Here is a 10,555-nt window from a genome sequence, read left to right as displayed (position 1 = left end):
GATAAAATGGCGGATATAGTGCGTGCAGGAATTATTGTTGTGAGCCTTTTAATTCGGAAAAAACTTCAAGAAAAGTTAAACCAGAAAAGCAAGACGGGTGCGGGTCAGGAATTGGATTTCAAAACGCGACACATATGGGGCTTCTAATATTTTATTGAAACAATTAAAGGATGAGGATCCTGTGGCGTACAGGAATGTTTTGAGAATGAGCAATGAACAGCTAATAATTTATTACAAATGGGTTGACGAAACAATCTGCAAAAAAAATACAAAAATGAGGATGTCGGAACCAACTGCTGCAAAACTAGAAATAAACCTGCGCTTTTTGGCAAATAGTGATTCGTTTAAATCCGTTTAGTTCCGAGTACCTGAATGTACAATGTCACTGTTTGTACCCGAAGTACTTGCAGCAATTTATTAGGTTCTAAAGCCATATATAAAGGTAGGCATAACTTAATAATCAATTTATTTTTCACACGTTATTTATGAAACAAGTTACTTATTTATAAGAAATATTATTTATTCATTAAGAATTAAAATTGTGCCGAAAATGTATTTATAAGTGCTTGATGAAGAACATCGTGACCATATCCGTTATCTTCGTTATTTTGGATTTGGGTATGTTTCATATGTGGTTGAGGCAGGGCTGGGATCACTTGGGGAGGATAACAATGGAGAAGTTTGCAGTTGAAGGGGTTCTCCGTAGTAAGTATTTATTTGGTTATTGTTTTATAAACAGATTAGCTTTACACGTGTAATAGAATTCTGGATTTCTTGCTGCAATAAAATAGCCTGACGTAGCTCTGCAGCTACATACTTCCCTAATTCGTCGTACAGTTTTACCTGTGATACATTTTCAGCAATTCTATTTAACTGACCGACTGCATCAGTAATTTCTGGATCTGCTTGTTTTTTCACCCTTTTTTTAGGTTTAGGAGGTCCCTTCGCCTGTGAGAGTTTTACATTTTGTTTCTTGGGCGATGTATCGGGTTCTTCATCATCAGGCTGTTCAATTTGAGAGTTTGAGACTTCCTCAGATATACTCTGTGTGCTGGGTAGAGTCTGGAAAAAATTAGAACATATCTGTAAAAAATGTGTTTACCTTTTGCTTGAGTTAAGAAGTAAACAAATTTTCTAAAATATATAATTTTTTTTTCCAGATGCCTACAACAAGCAATGAATGGAAAAAAATACAAAGCAATTTTCTTCTTCGTTGGAATTTTCCGAGATGTTGTGGAGCGATTGATGGCAAGCACGTTCTGATTAAAAAACCTCCCAGGTCTGGGTTAGTGTACTTTAATTACAAAAAAACCTATAGTATAGTGTTATTTGCAATGGTGGACGCAGATAATTGCTTTACTTACATTGATATTGGAGCAAACGGCCGAGCTAATGAGCGAGTGCAATATTTAGAGATATCGCTATGGAAAATAACACTCTTAATATGCCTGAAAATTTGGTCATTGTGGGGGACGATGCCTTTCCATTAAGAACCAACTTAATGAAGCCGTACAGTAAGTCACAGCTTTATAATACTGAAAGGATATTCAACTACCGACTCTCTCGAGCAAGACGAGTATCAGAAAATGCATTTGGTATTCATGTGGCGCTTCAGAATATTTTCAAGACCAATTCAATTAAAAGAAGCAACAATTGGCGATGTTATTTTGGCAGCATGTAGTCTCCACAACTGGCTGACAAAAAGCAGCCCCGATACTCATGTTCCTGAAAATGCTGTGGATGGAGAGGATTTGGACATGGGAAATATTACTTTTGGATAATGGAGAAATCACGTGGATAATCTTTCATCGGTTGGTCATTTGGGAAGTAATAATTACAAAAATTCTGCAGAGGAAGTAAGACGCACGTGCGCCAAGTATTTTATGGAAGAAAATCCTTTACCGTGGCAATGGAAAAAAGTGGGATTGGAATTAACTTAAATAATATTTTTTTCTATTTTTAAGTAAATACAATTTATTATTTTCCAACGTAATTTTGCCCAAAACAAATGAGAAAATTAGACTTTATTTTTTATGAACAATTAACTTATGTAAAAATTAAAAATATCTAGCTCTAAAATCTACTCACCAAGTTTGAATTACTATGCCTTGTTGACAAAACTTCTGCAAAAAAATGGGCAGCCTCAAACCATGTTAACTTTGGGGTGTAAATGTCTTCTGTTCCACAGCCACTTTTATTGCTTTATTTGCTTCGTTCTATTTTGGCCAGTTCTTGACGAAACACATCTTTCAAATTTTTAATTTTGTTTTTCATCCATTCCTTTTAGAAGCCTTTTATCATCTAATTCTTCATACATGTTCTTAAATAATACGTCTTTTAGTTTAATATTTAGATAATCTTTGGGTTTAATATTCCATAATACTGGAAATTGTTCATAAATATTTAAAAACTCTATAATTTGATTACTATTCCATTTAACATACATTTTGAGTTTTCGAACGAAAAATACAAAACAAACAACTACCAAAAATGCAATACCCTGCGAGTAAAGCGCAGTAAAACTAGCGCGGTGTAGTTTGCGCTCGTTGAGCTTGTTCTAACTCTCTCACTCGCTTTAAATTTTAGTCGCCGGCGCGGCTAAAATTGGCTAGTAATCTCGCCCTGTGTAATAGATGCTTTAGTGAGATTGGCGGTGAAAACGTGCATGAAATTGCGATGGATGACATAGTCCAGGCTACTGTTCGCACTATTATGTCGTATGAGCGCGTCAGACAGCAAAATAGTGTTCCATTGTCACAACCCGGACCTCATGAAACCTCCTTTACTTCTGATAAACAATTTTCAAATGCTGAAATTACTAGTTTGTTGTGAAGAAATTTTAAAGTGGGGAAAAAGTAGTTGGCAAGTACTGCACGAAGAAGAATCTCTTAGCGACCATCAATTTATATTAGTAAAAGTAAGTCTCCAACAGACAAACTTCGATAAACCAAGATACATAAGGCAGGTAAAGCAAGCAGAGTTTAAAAAAAAAAACACTGCGGAGTTTCTAAAAAAATCAGAAGGAAAGGATATTGAAACAAAACTACTTCTGATTTAGGAAGCGTTTAACTGGTCATGCAGTAAAATTCGCGTAGATGTCAACTACAAACTTCCATATTGCTGGGATGACTCTATAGCAACCCACATTACCGACGTGAAAACAAAAAGGCGAAAACTTCTTAGAGAAACACGGAACAACAATAATAGAGAAGCTTTGCAGAAGTCATATAAAGAAGCAAGAAACGTTCTCAACAAACAAATACAAAAAGCTAAAAAAACAAAATGGAAAGAACTTCTCACGTCACTAAAAGACGACATAATATTCGGACAGGCTTACCAGATTGTGAAGAGCCAAATGAGAATCTCCGGGCCACGAGTAAGGTTAAACTCAAGGGAAAAAATCTTATTCTTTAAGGAATTATTTATCACAGATAACTCAGACTGTTTACCGACTGTGGAAAAGTCTAACAGAAAGGACGCGTCCCCCGTATCGGAAGAAGAGATGAAATATGCTATTACTCGCATCAAAGCGAACAAAGCCTCAGGGCCCGATAACATGAATCCAGAGCACGCAAAATGGCTTCTCTTAAGTAATATCCCCTTCTTTGCGCAACTATATACTGAATGTATAAACCAGAAATTCTTCCCAGACGAATGGAAAGTATCCAAACAGGTAGGCTAAACAGGCAGATGAAGCTAAAAAATTTAGACCTATTTGTTTGTTAGATATACTTGGAAATACCTTTGAACAATAATCAACGAAAGGTTAAAAAAAGAAATTAAAAAGTTAAATGGTTTTAATCCAAACCAATACGGATTCATAAAAGGGCGGTCGACTATTGATGCCATAGAAAGAAATGTCGACACATTCAAGTTTAGACAGAGTAATTAGCATGCATGATATATGTAGACGTCAAAAACGCTTTCAATACAGCAAATTGGTCCCTGATTGTTAAAAAACTAAAACGACGAAATATCCCAGATTACCTAGTAGGTATAATACAATCCTACCTGGAAAACAGAATGGTACTAATCGACGGTAAAACTAAAGAAGCCTATGCATTTTTGTTATACGATCAACAACCCGAGATCCGATTTTCAAGATGAGATCCGTTTTCGGATCTCGCCTTGTAACACGTGTATATAGGTCGCATTTGAATGCTAAAGGTCTAAAACGACTTTTTTCAAAAAATTGTCCGGATCTCGTTTGGCACGATTATGTATATTATATACTAACATGTGTTCCGTCCTAAATCTCTAGGTGGCGCTCAAGCCGCCTTCCTCTGTGTGCTGTATTTCAGTTAAGACGAGATCCGTCGATCGCGGCAACGTTGATGAATAATTTTTTAACTGCAGGCGCGGATTTTTATGGAGCATTAGAAAATGAGCTTTGTCTTGAACTTGACGATTTGCAATATATAGGGACATAAATTGTTATTTTTAGTTGCCAGCGCTTTCTAGAGTATATTACGATTAAGACGAGATCCATCAGACCAGCATGACTAATGTCTTTAAGCAGGCGATAAAAGTATAAATAGAGGAAATAAACCTTGATTCTCTAGAACTAGAACTTCTTTGCATAACGTCAAAGAAATTAACTGTTAAAACATTTTTAACTTATACGCTGCAGCTTTTATTAGAATCCGCCAACAAATAACTGCAGAGAAAGAAAATAACAAAATTTGAAATGTCAAATTGTATGTAGGTACTGATCCAAACTTAACATTTTTAGTTTATTCATAGCGCTCTTTTCCAAAATTAAAAATTTATTTTTTTTATGGATGTTTAAAATTAGAAAATTTTAAATAAAACAAAGTCAATTTACCATTAGATGGGTTGTGATAGAAATCAAGTAAATACGCCAAACAATGAACACTTTAACCGATTCCAAGCGGTCTACCGGTAATTACCCTTCCTAAGTGGTATTAACCAAACACGTCCAAGCGGTTATAGTTATAACCGCTCGAGATACGTGACGTCACCAATTAGCCCTTTATATGTCATCAATTTGGAACAGTAATTACCCACGTCCGGAGCTGTTTTCTAAACGTCAAATGTCAAAGATATTGTAATAAGTGCGGGAAAAAATAAAAACAAACAAACAAACAATAAATTATTTCCTTTTTAAAAATGACACAAAATTTATTATGGCTAATAAGTTTTCTTTTTTGAAATTTATGTTTAAGAACTAATTACATGTAATATTACTGGCGTCTGGGGTATTATTTAAAAACAAACAAACTTATGACAGTGACAGCTGACAAATTACGAAGCTACATCAACCAAACACGTCCAAGCGGACACGATTGGTTATGTTATAAAGGGACTGTTCAAGGTGAACCAAGGGCTTAACCGCGGTTAAAACCGATAGATCGCTTGAAATCGGTTTTATGTTAGAATATTCTCGTTTTCTTTTCAACACTTCTTTAAAAAATAACACACGTCAATCTTGATATAGAAGGTTGACGTTTAATTTTATATTTGACAAAGTTCTGTCAATTACCTCCTCACCTCCAGCTAACCTCACTTTGATACATCAATAATATATTTAAAGGATATATTGTATTTTCAAAAAAATGGGCTATTTGGACTTAATGAACAGTTTATTACCATACATTTTTACTAGTAAATCGCTTCAACTTGCATCCAATTTTTTTTTGGCAAAGTAAAATGGAAAAGTTTTTGCCATTTAAAATAATGTGCGACACAATGAGAGTAACCATTTGGCCTAATAAAGTTTAAGTTGATAAAATGTCTTTTATTACCACACATTTTTTTTTTGGACACTGTTGAATAAACATTTTACATGCTGCTTACAACGATGTGTCACACGATAGAGGTTCCCATATGGCATATCAAAGTGAGGTTAACTGGAGGTGAGGTGTTTGACAGAGTTTAGCAATTTTTGAAGTTTAAAATATTTCTTGAAGCAATCTAAAATGTTGCCTATTGACCACTACGCTGACTCATCACAGTGGAAATTTAAAATGAGTATATTTTCTCCACAAGACGAGATCTCGAATCTGTTTGTTTGCCCAGATGCATTTCTGACGATATTCGATTCTCTCGATATTTGTATACGTAGCAAGAAAGAGATAAGTCCTTTTAAAACAAAGATATTAAGTCTTTTAAAAAATACAAAACATAAACATGAATATCCATCTGATTCAACTTATTATTAAGTTTGTAAGCTGATAAATAAAAATATAAAAATCCTATAATTCTTTTAGGTAATAATTCCTATAATTCTTTTAGGTAACGTGAATTATATTTTGGAATCAAACATATTTTGAACAAGTTTAAGATATTTTTTTTTTCTTAAATGAAACATCTTGTATATTTTTGCATTTTCAAATTCACCGAATAATTTTGTACATGTTTTATAAATAATATCCTTTGCCTATCTTCAACTATTTACGAAATAATTATGTTTAAATAATAATTATAATACTTTATTGCAACAGAAATTAATAAATTATATTGCATATTCTTAAAATAAACTGGCGCGTTTTTAATAAAAATTTTCTATACAGGGTACCTCAAGTAGAAACTATGGCGTCAACATTAATTTTTTTAAATGGATTACCCTGTATATGATATTTTACAATTCTACGATATACCCTGAATACTTTTTGCATAGCACACCATTAAAGTCAGCGGTTTATGAAATTTGATATAGACTAGTGAAACATACCTTATTAAAAAATAAAACTTTATACAATATTTATTTCAATTAATGTTCAATTTTTTGTCAATTCAATACATTTTCGATCGACAAGTCTAATTTCTTGTTAAATTCTTGGCTTTAAATCATCAATATTATTTGTTGGTTTATTCACATCAAGTTGGGATTTCAAATATCCCTATTAAAAAAATATAATAAGGTTACATCGGGTGGCCACCATTTGTTAGAAAAAGTTGCATCCAGAAATTGTCGAACAGCAATGGCAACGTGAGGGGCCTTGTTGAAACCATATCTCGCTCGTTACTAGGTATGTAATAAACTATAGAAAGTCTAAATAGCGCTTTCCGTTGTATTGTATCTTCGAAAAAAAACGGTCCAAAGATTCGATATTTCACAATACTTGCCCACATATTAAATTTATGATGTGATATTGTTGGGTCAAATGTGGACTTTCGGTTGCCCAATATCTGTAATTTTTCCTGTTACCGTGAGTTGGGTTAACGTGTTAACTTGCGACCCCTGTAACTAAAATTTTTATTGCAAAGGACGTATTGAATCTAATGGACAACAAATTAAATATTACAATACAAATCGTTAATTCGTCAAAAGAAAAAAAAAAGAATAGACTTTATGAAAAAAGAAGGCAGCATGACAAAAAGGACGGTTCATCGATTATAAAAAAAAACCGCCTCACATGCTCCTTATATTAAGGAAAGCATAATTATGTAAACTATCCTATACATAACAAACAAAACAGCTAAATATTTCTAAATAATTCTAAATAATCATTAGTATTTAGTCTATGAAAGATTTAAAACGAGCAGTAGTCGCAATAAATCTAGAATTAATTTTTATTTTTTAATGTCTTATGTTTCTTTAGATATATGGTATGCTATACAAAAAGTATTCAAAATATATCATAGAAAATATCATGATATTCCATTTAGAAAATTGAAGGGTGACGCCTTAGTTTCTACTTGGCACCTTGTATAAAATTTAATTTTTTTTTAATTTTTATTTAAAAAATGCCCAAGTGACAATACTAATCGATGTATCCAAATAAAAAAAGAAGAAAAAAATATCTTAATATAAAATTAATATGTTCTTTTCATCGTAAATGCACTATATAACCAATCATTTTAATTACCTGTATCTCTGTAAATATTTGTATATATAATCTTTAAATAAGTGTTTAATTATTTAAAAGTTTTAACTGGATTGTTAATTTAAAATATTTACAATATACTAAACTCAGACTTAGAGAATCGAAACAATAACTATCCTGTGATGAGGAAACTAGAACACACAACGAAGTTTGAATAATCTTGATGTCTAAATATTTGAATAGAGAACCTGTAAGTCAGTAGCAATGTAATTAATATGAATATCTTTCTTGTATTTTGTAATTTAATTAAAAATAACAACCTCTATTTTGCTCGGCCAGCAGAAGGTATTCTTTCAAAGCACACATAGTATAAATCCATTGAAAATAAGTAGACTGAAGTTTTAAAATAAAAAATTGATTTAAAAAACTCTTAAAAGTGTTAAAATTAATTAAAATAATAAAAATACAAACATTTGAAGGGAATCAATCATATTTAAATGTTATCACAATAAAACTCATTCAGATTATTGTAAACACTCCCAAGGAGAAAATTGCAGACCTTCTTCCGAAATAGCTTAAAGAAAAGAGAAAAGCGCTGTTCAATGTGTTCCAGCAAACGATTACAGATTTTAATTTTATACATTATTGATTTGTTAATCAACGTAGAATGGGGCATTTGCAATACTAAATTAGCAGCAATATACAAAATATTTTCCTTAAAACTAACACACTTTTGAAAAGCCAAGAAGAGAGTGCTGACTACACAAACCCCAAAATCTTATGCCATTTAATAATCTCCACTCGACCGGACTGAAAATACACCTAAGTCGATAATCTCAAATCGCATTCTGTGACGTCATCAAAATCGTGACAAAATACTTCTTCAATTGACTTAAATGCTGAATAACGCCTATTAGTTATTAACGCCTATTATAATGTTATGAATTAATTAGAAAAGTACATATTGTCTCGAAGACGGTGGGATAATAAAAGACCAATTTTAATTCGATAATTCGAAAACGTGTAAAAAAGTATTGTTAGAGTAGAACATTGATCGCCCTGAATCCCGGCCATTACTTAAAATGCAAACATTTCAAACGATTGTGACAATTCCTTTTTTTCTATTACTTTAAAATTAATAGATATTTTTATATTTTACACACGTAATTATCAAAACATTTAATAACTAATTTCAGCAATAATTAAAATATTTAAACTTCCAGTACGTAAATTCCAATATATAACATTTCTAAAACAAGAGTACTCATGATTCGATATCTTTTATTCTGATTGATCAATTTTTTTGTGGGAAAAATATTATTTTTAGAATATAATTTAAAAAAAAATTAATCTAAAATCTTGCAAATAACTTATTACCAAAAGAAAATTCTAAAGAAGTCAATTTACGAGTAATAAATACAATGAAAAATCAAGCTACGTCAATAAATGAATCGCCATATAAATTTACTTCATATTTAAGCCAATAATATTCCTTATTTTCACGGTAATCCTTAATTACCATAAAGAATTATACCTAATATTCTATGAAAGAAATGAACCAATAACCAAAATATCACAGATTTACGAGATTAATATATTTAACTAATTTAAAAAAAAGAAATTAGTAGTTTGTTTAGTTTGCCTTCATTAAGAAAAAAAAATCATCAATCCGAACACATAGACTTTTATGGGATCCGACCTCTTCCCTTAATATTGTGGCACACCTATCTAATACATATAGCCGTAATGAAATATAAAATATTAGCGGAAGATTTTTAAAATATAGTCCTATTTTCTGTTTAAATTACTTAATTATCGTCAGCTACATTATCGTCACAGTATAGACCTCTTTGATTACCTCTTAGTTTTTCGTTGTTATTCTACGTTCTTCTATATTTCCATTTGTATTAATACAGAAATAGTTTATAGGTAAACATAAAAGATTAACAAAACCTAATTTTGTTTTACAAAATGGCAATATTTGATCTGGCAACATCGTTGGATCTCGCGTTATGCGGTGACTTTAATGATATACAAGGTCGGATCTTCGTAAAAATAGAAGAACTATAAAATACCAATTTGGACAACATGAGAGCAAACCAGAAAAAAAACACGAAGCATTTGGGCGTAGTGCTGGATTATAATCTAAATTTCTCGCCTCACATAGATTACGTCATTCAAAAATCTGATAAAGTGGCTAAAGCTCTACAAGCACTACTACCAAATATTGGCGGTCCATACAATTCTAAAAGAAAAGTCCTGGCAATGGCGTTCCAGTCCATTATACTGTATCCAACCCCAATTTGGAAAAATGCACTGAAAACCAAGAGAAACCAAGAAAAGTTAACCGCATGCCAAAGGAAAATGGCTATTCGATGCTGCAGCGGATATCACACCATATCAGTAATTGCTGCAGCAGCTATAAGCGGACTTATTCCAATAGACTTATTAATAGATGAATGGCACAGAATACAAGAATGAAAAAAACAACACATAGAAGAAGGAAGAACTGAAGAAAATATAAAATATATAAAAGACGAAGAAAGAAGGAACACCATCAACAGGTGGCAAAGGAGATGGAGTACCGAAAGTGATGAAGCTAAATGGACTAAAACAATACTTAAAGATATAGGACCATGGATAAATAGAAAACACAGGGAAATACCGTAGGTACCCAATAACGCAATTCCTTACAGGACACGGTTGTTTTGCTACGTACCTGCACAGATTTAAAAAAAGAGACTCACCTAAATGTATGTACGGGG

The 10,555-nt window shown here is 32.2% G+C and overlaps 1 long non-coding RNA gene across 2 annotated transcripts; it reads right to left on the bottom strand.

Annotated features, from left to right (window-relative positions):
* Positions 1 to 464: 464 nt before the first annotated feature.
* LOC126746859 (uncharacterized) lies at positions 465 to 3,904 on the bottom strand. Of its 2 annotated transcripts, XR_007664008.1 has the most exons (3): positions 2,089 to 3,904; positions 844 to 1,062; positions 465 to 777 (listed from the first exon to the last, which is right to left on the bottom strand). It is a non-coding gene; the product is annotated as an uncharacterized LOC126746859 (long non-coding RNA). The 2 variants fall into 2 exon arrangements; XR_007664009.1 differs by having other exon boundaries at positions 465 to 1,062.
* Between the last annotated feature and the right edge of the window lie 6,651 nt (positions 3,905 to 10,555).

Source organism: Anthonomus grandis, chromosome 18, assembly GCF_022605725.1.
Source record: "Anthonomus grandis grandis chromosome 18, icAntGran1.3, whole genome shotgun sequence".
Classification (NCBI taxonomy): Eukaryota; Metazoa; Arthropoda; class Insecta; order Coleoptera; family Curculionidae; genus Anthonomus; species Anthonomus grandis.
Note: the sequence above shows the minus strand (reverse complement) of the source record. Positions and strands in the feature narration are given on the sequence as shown.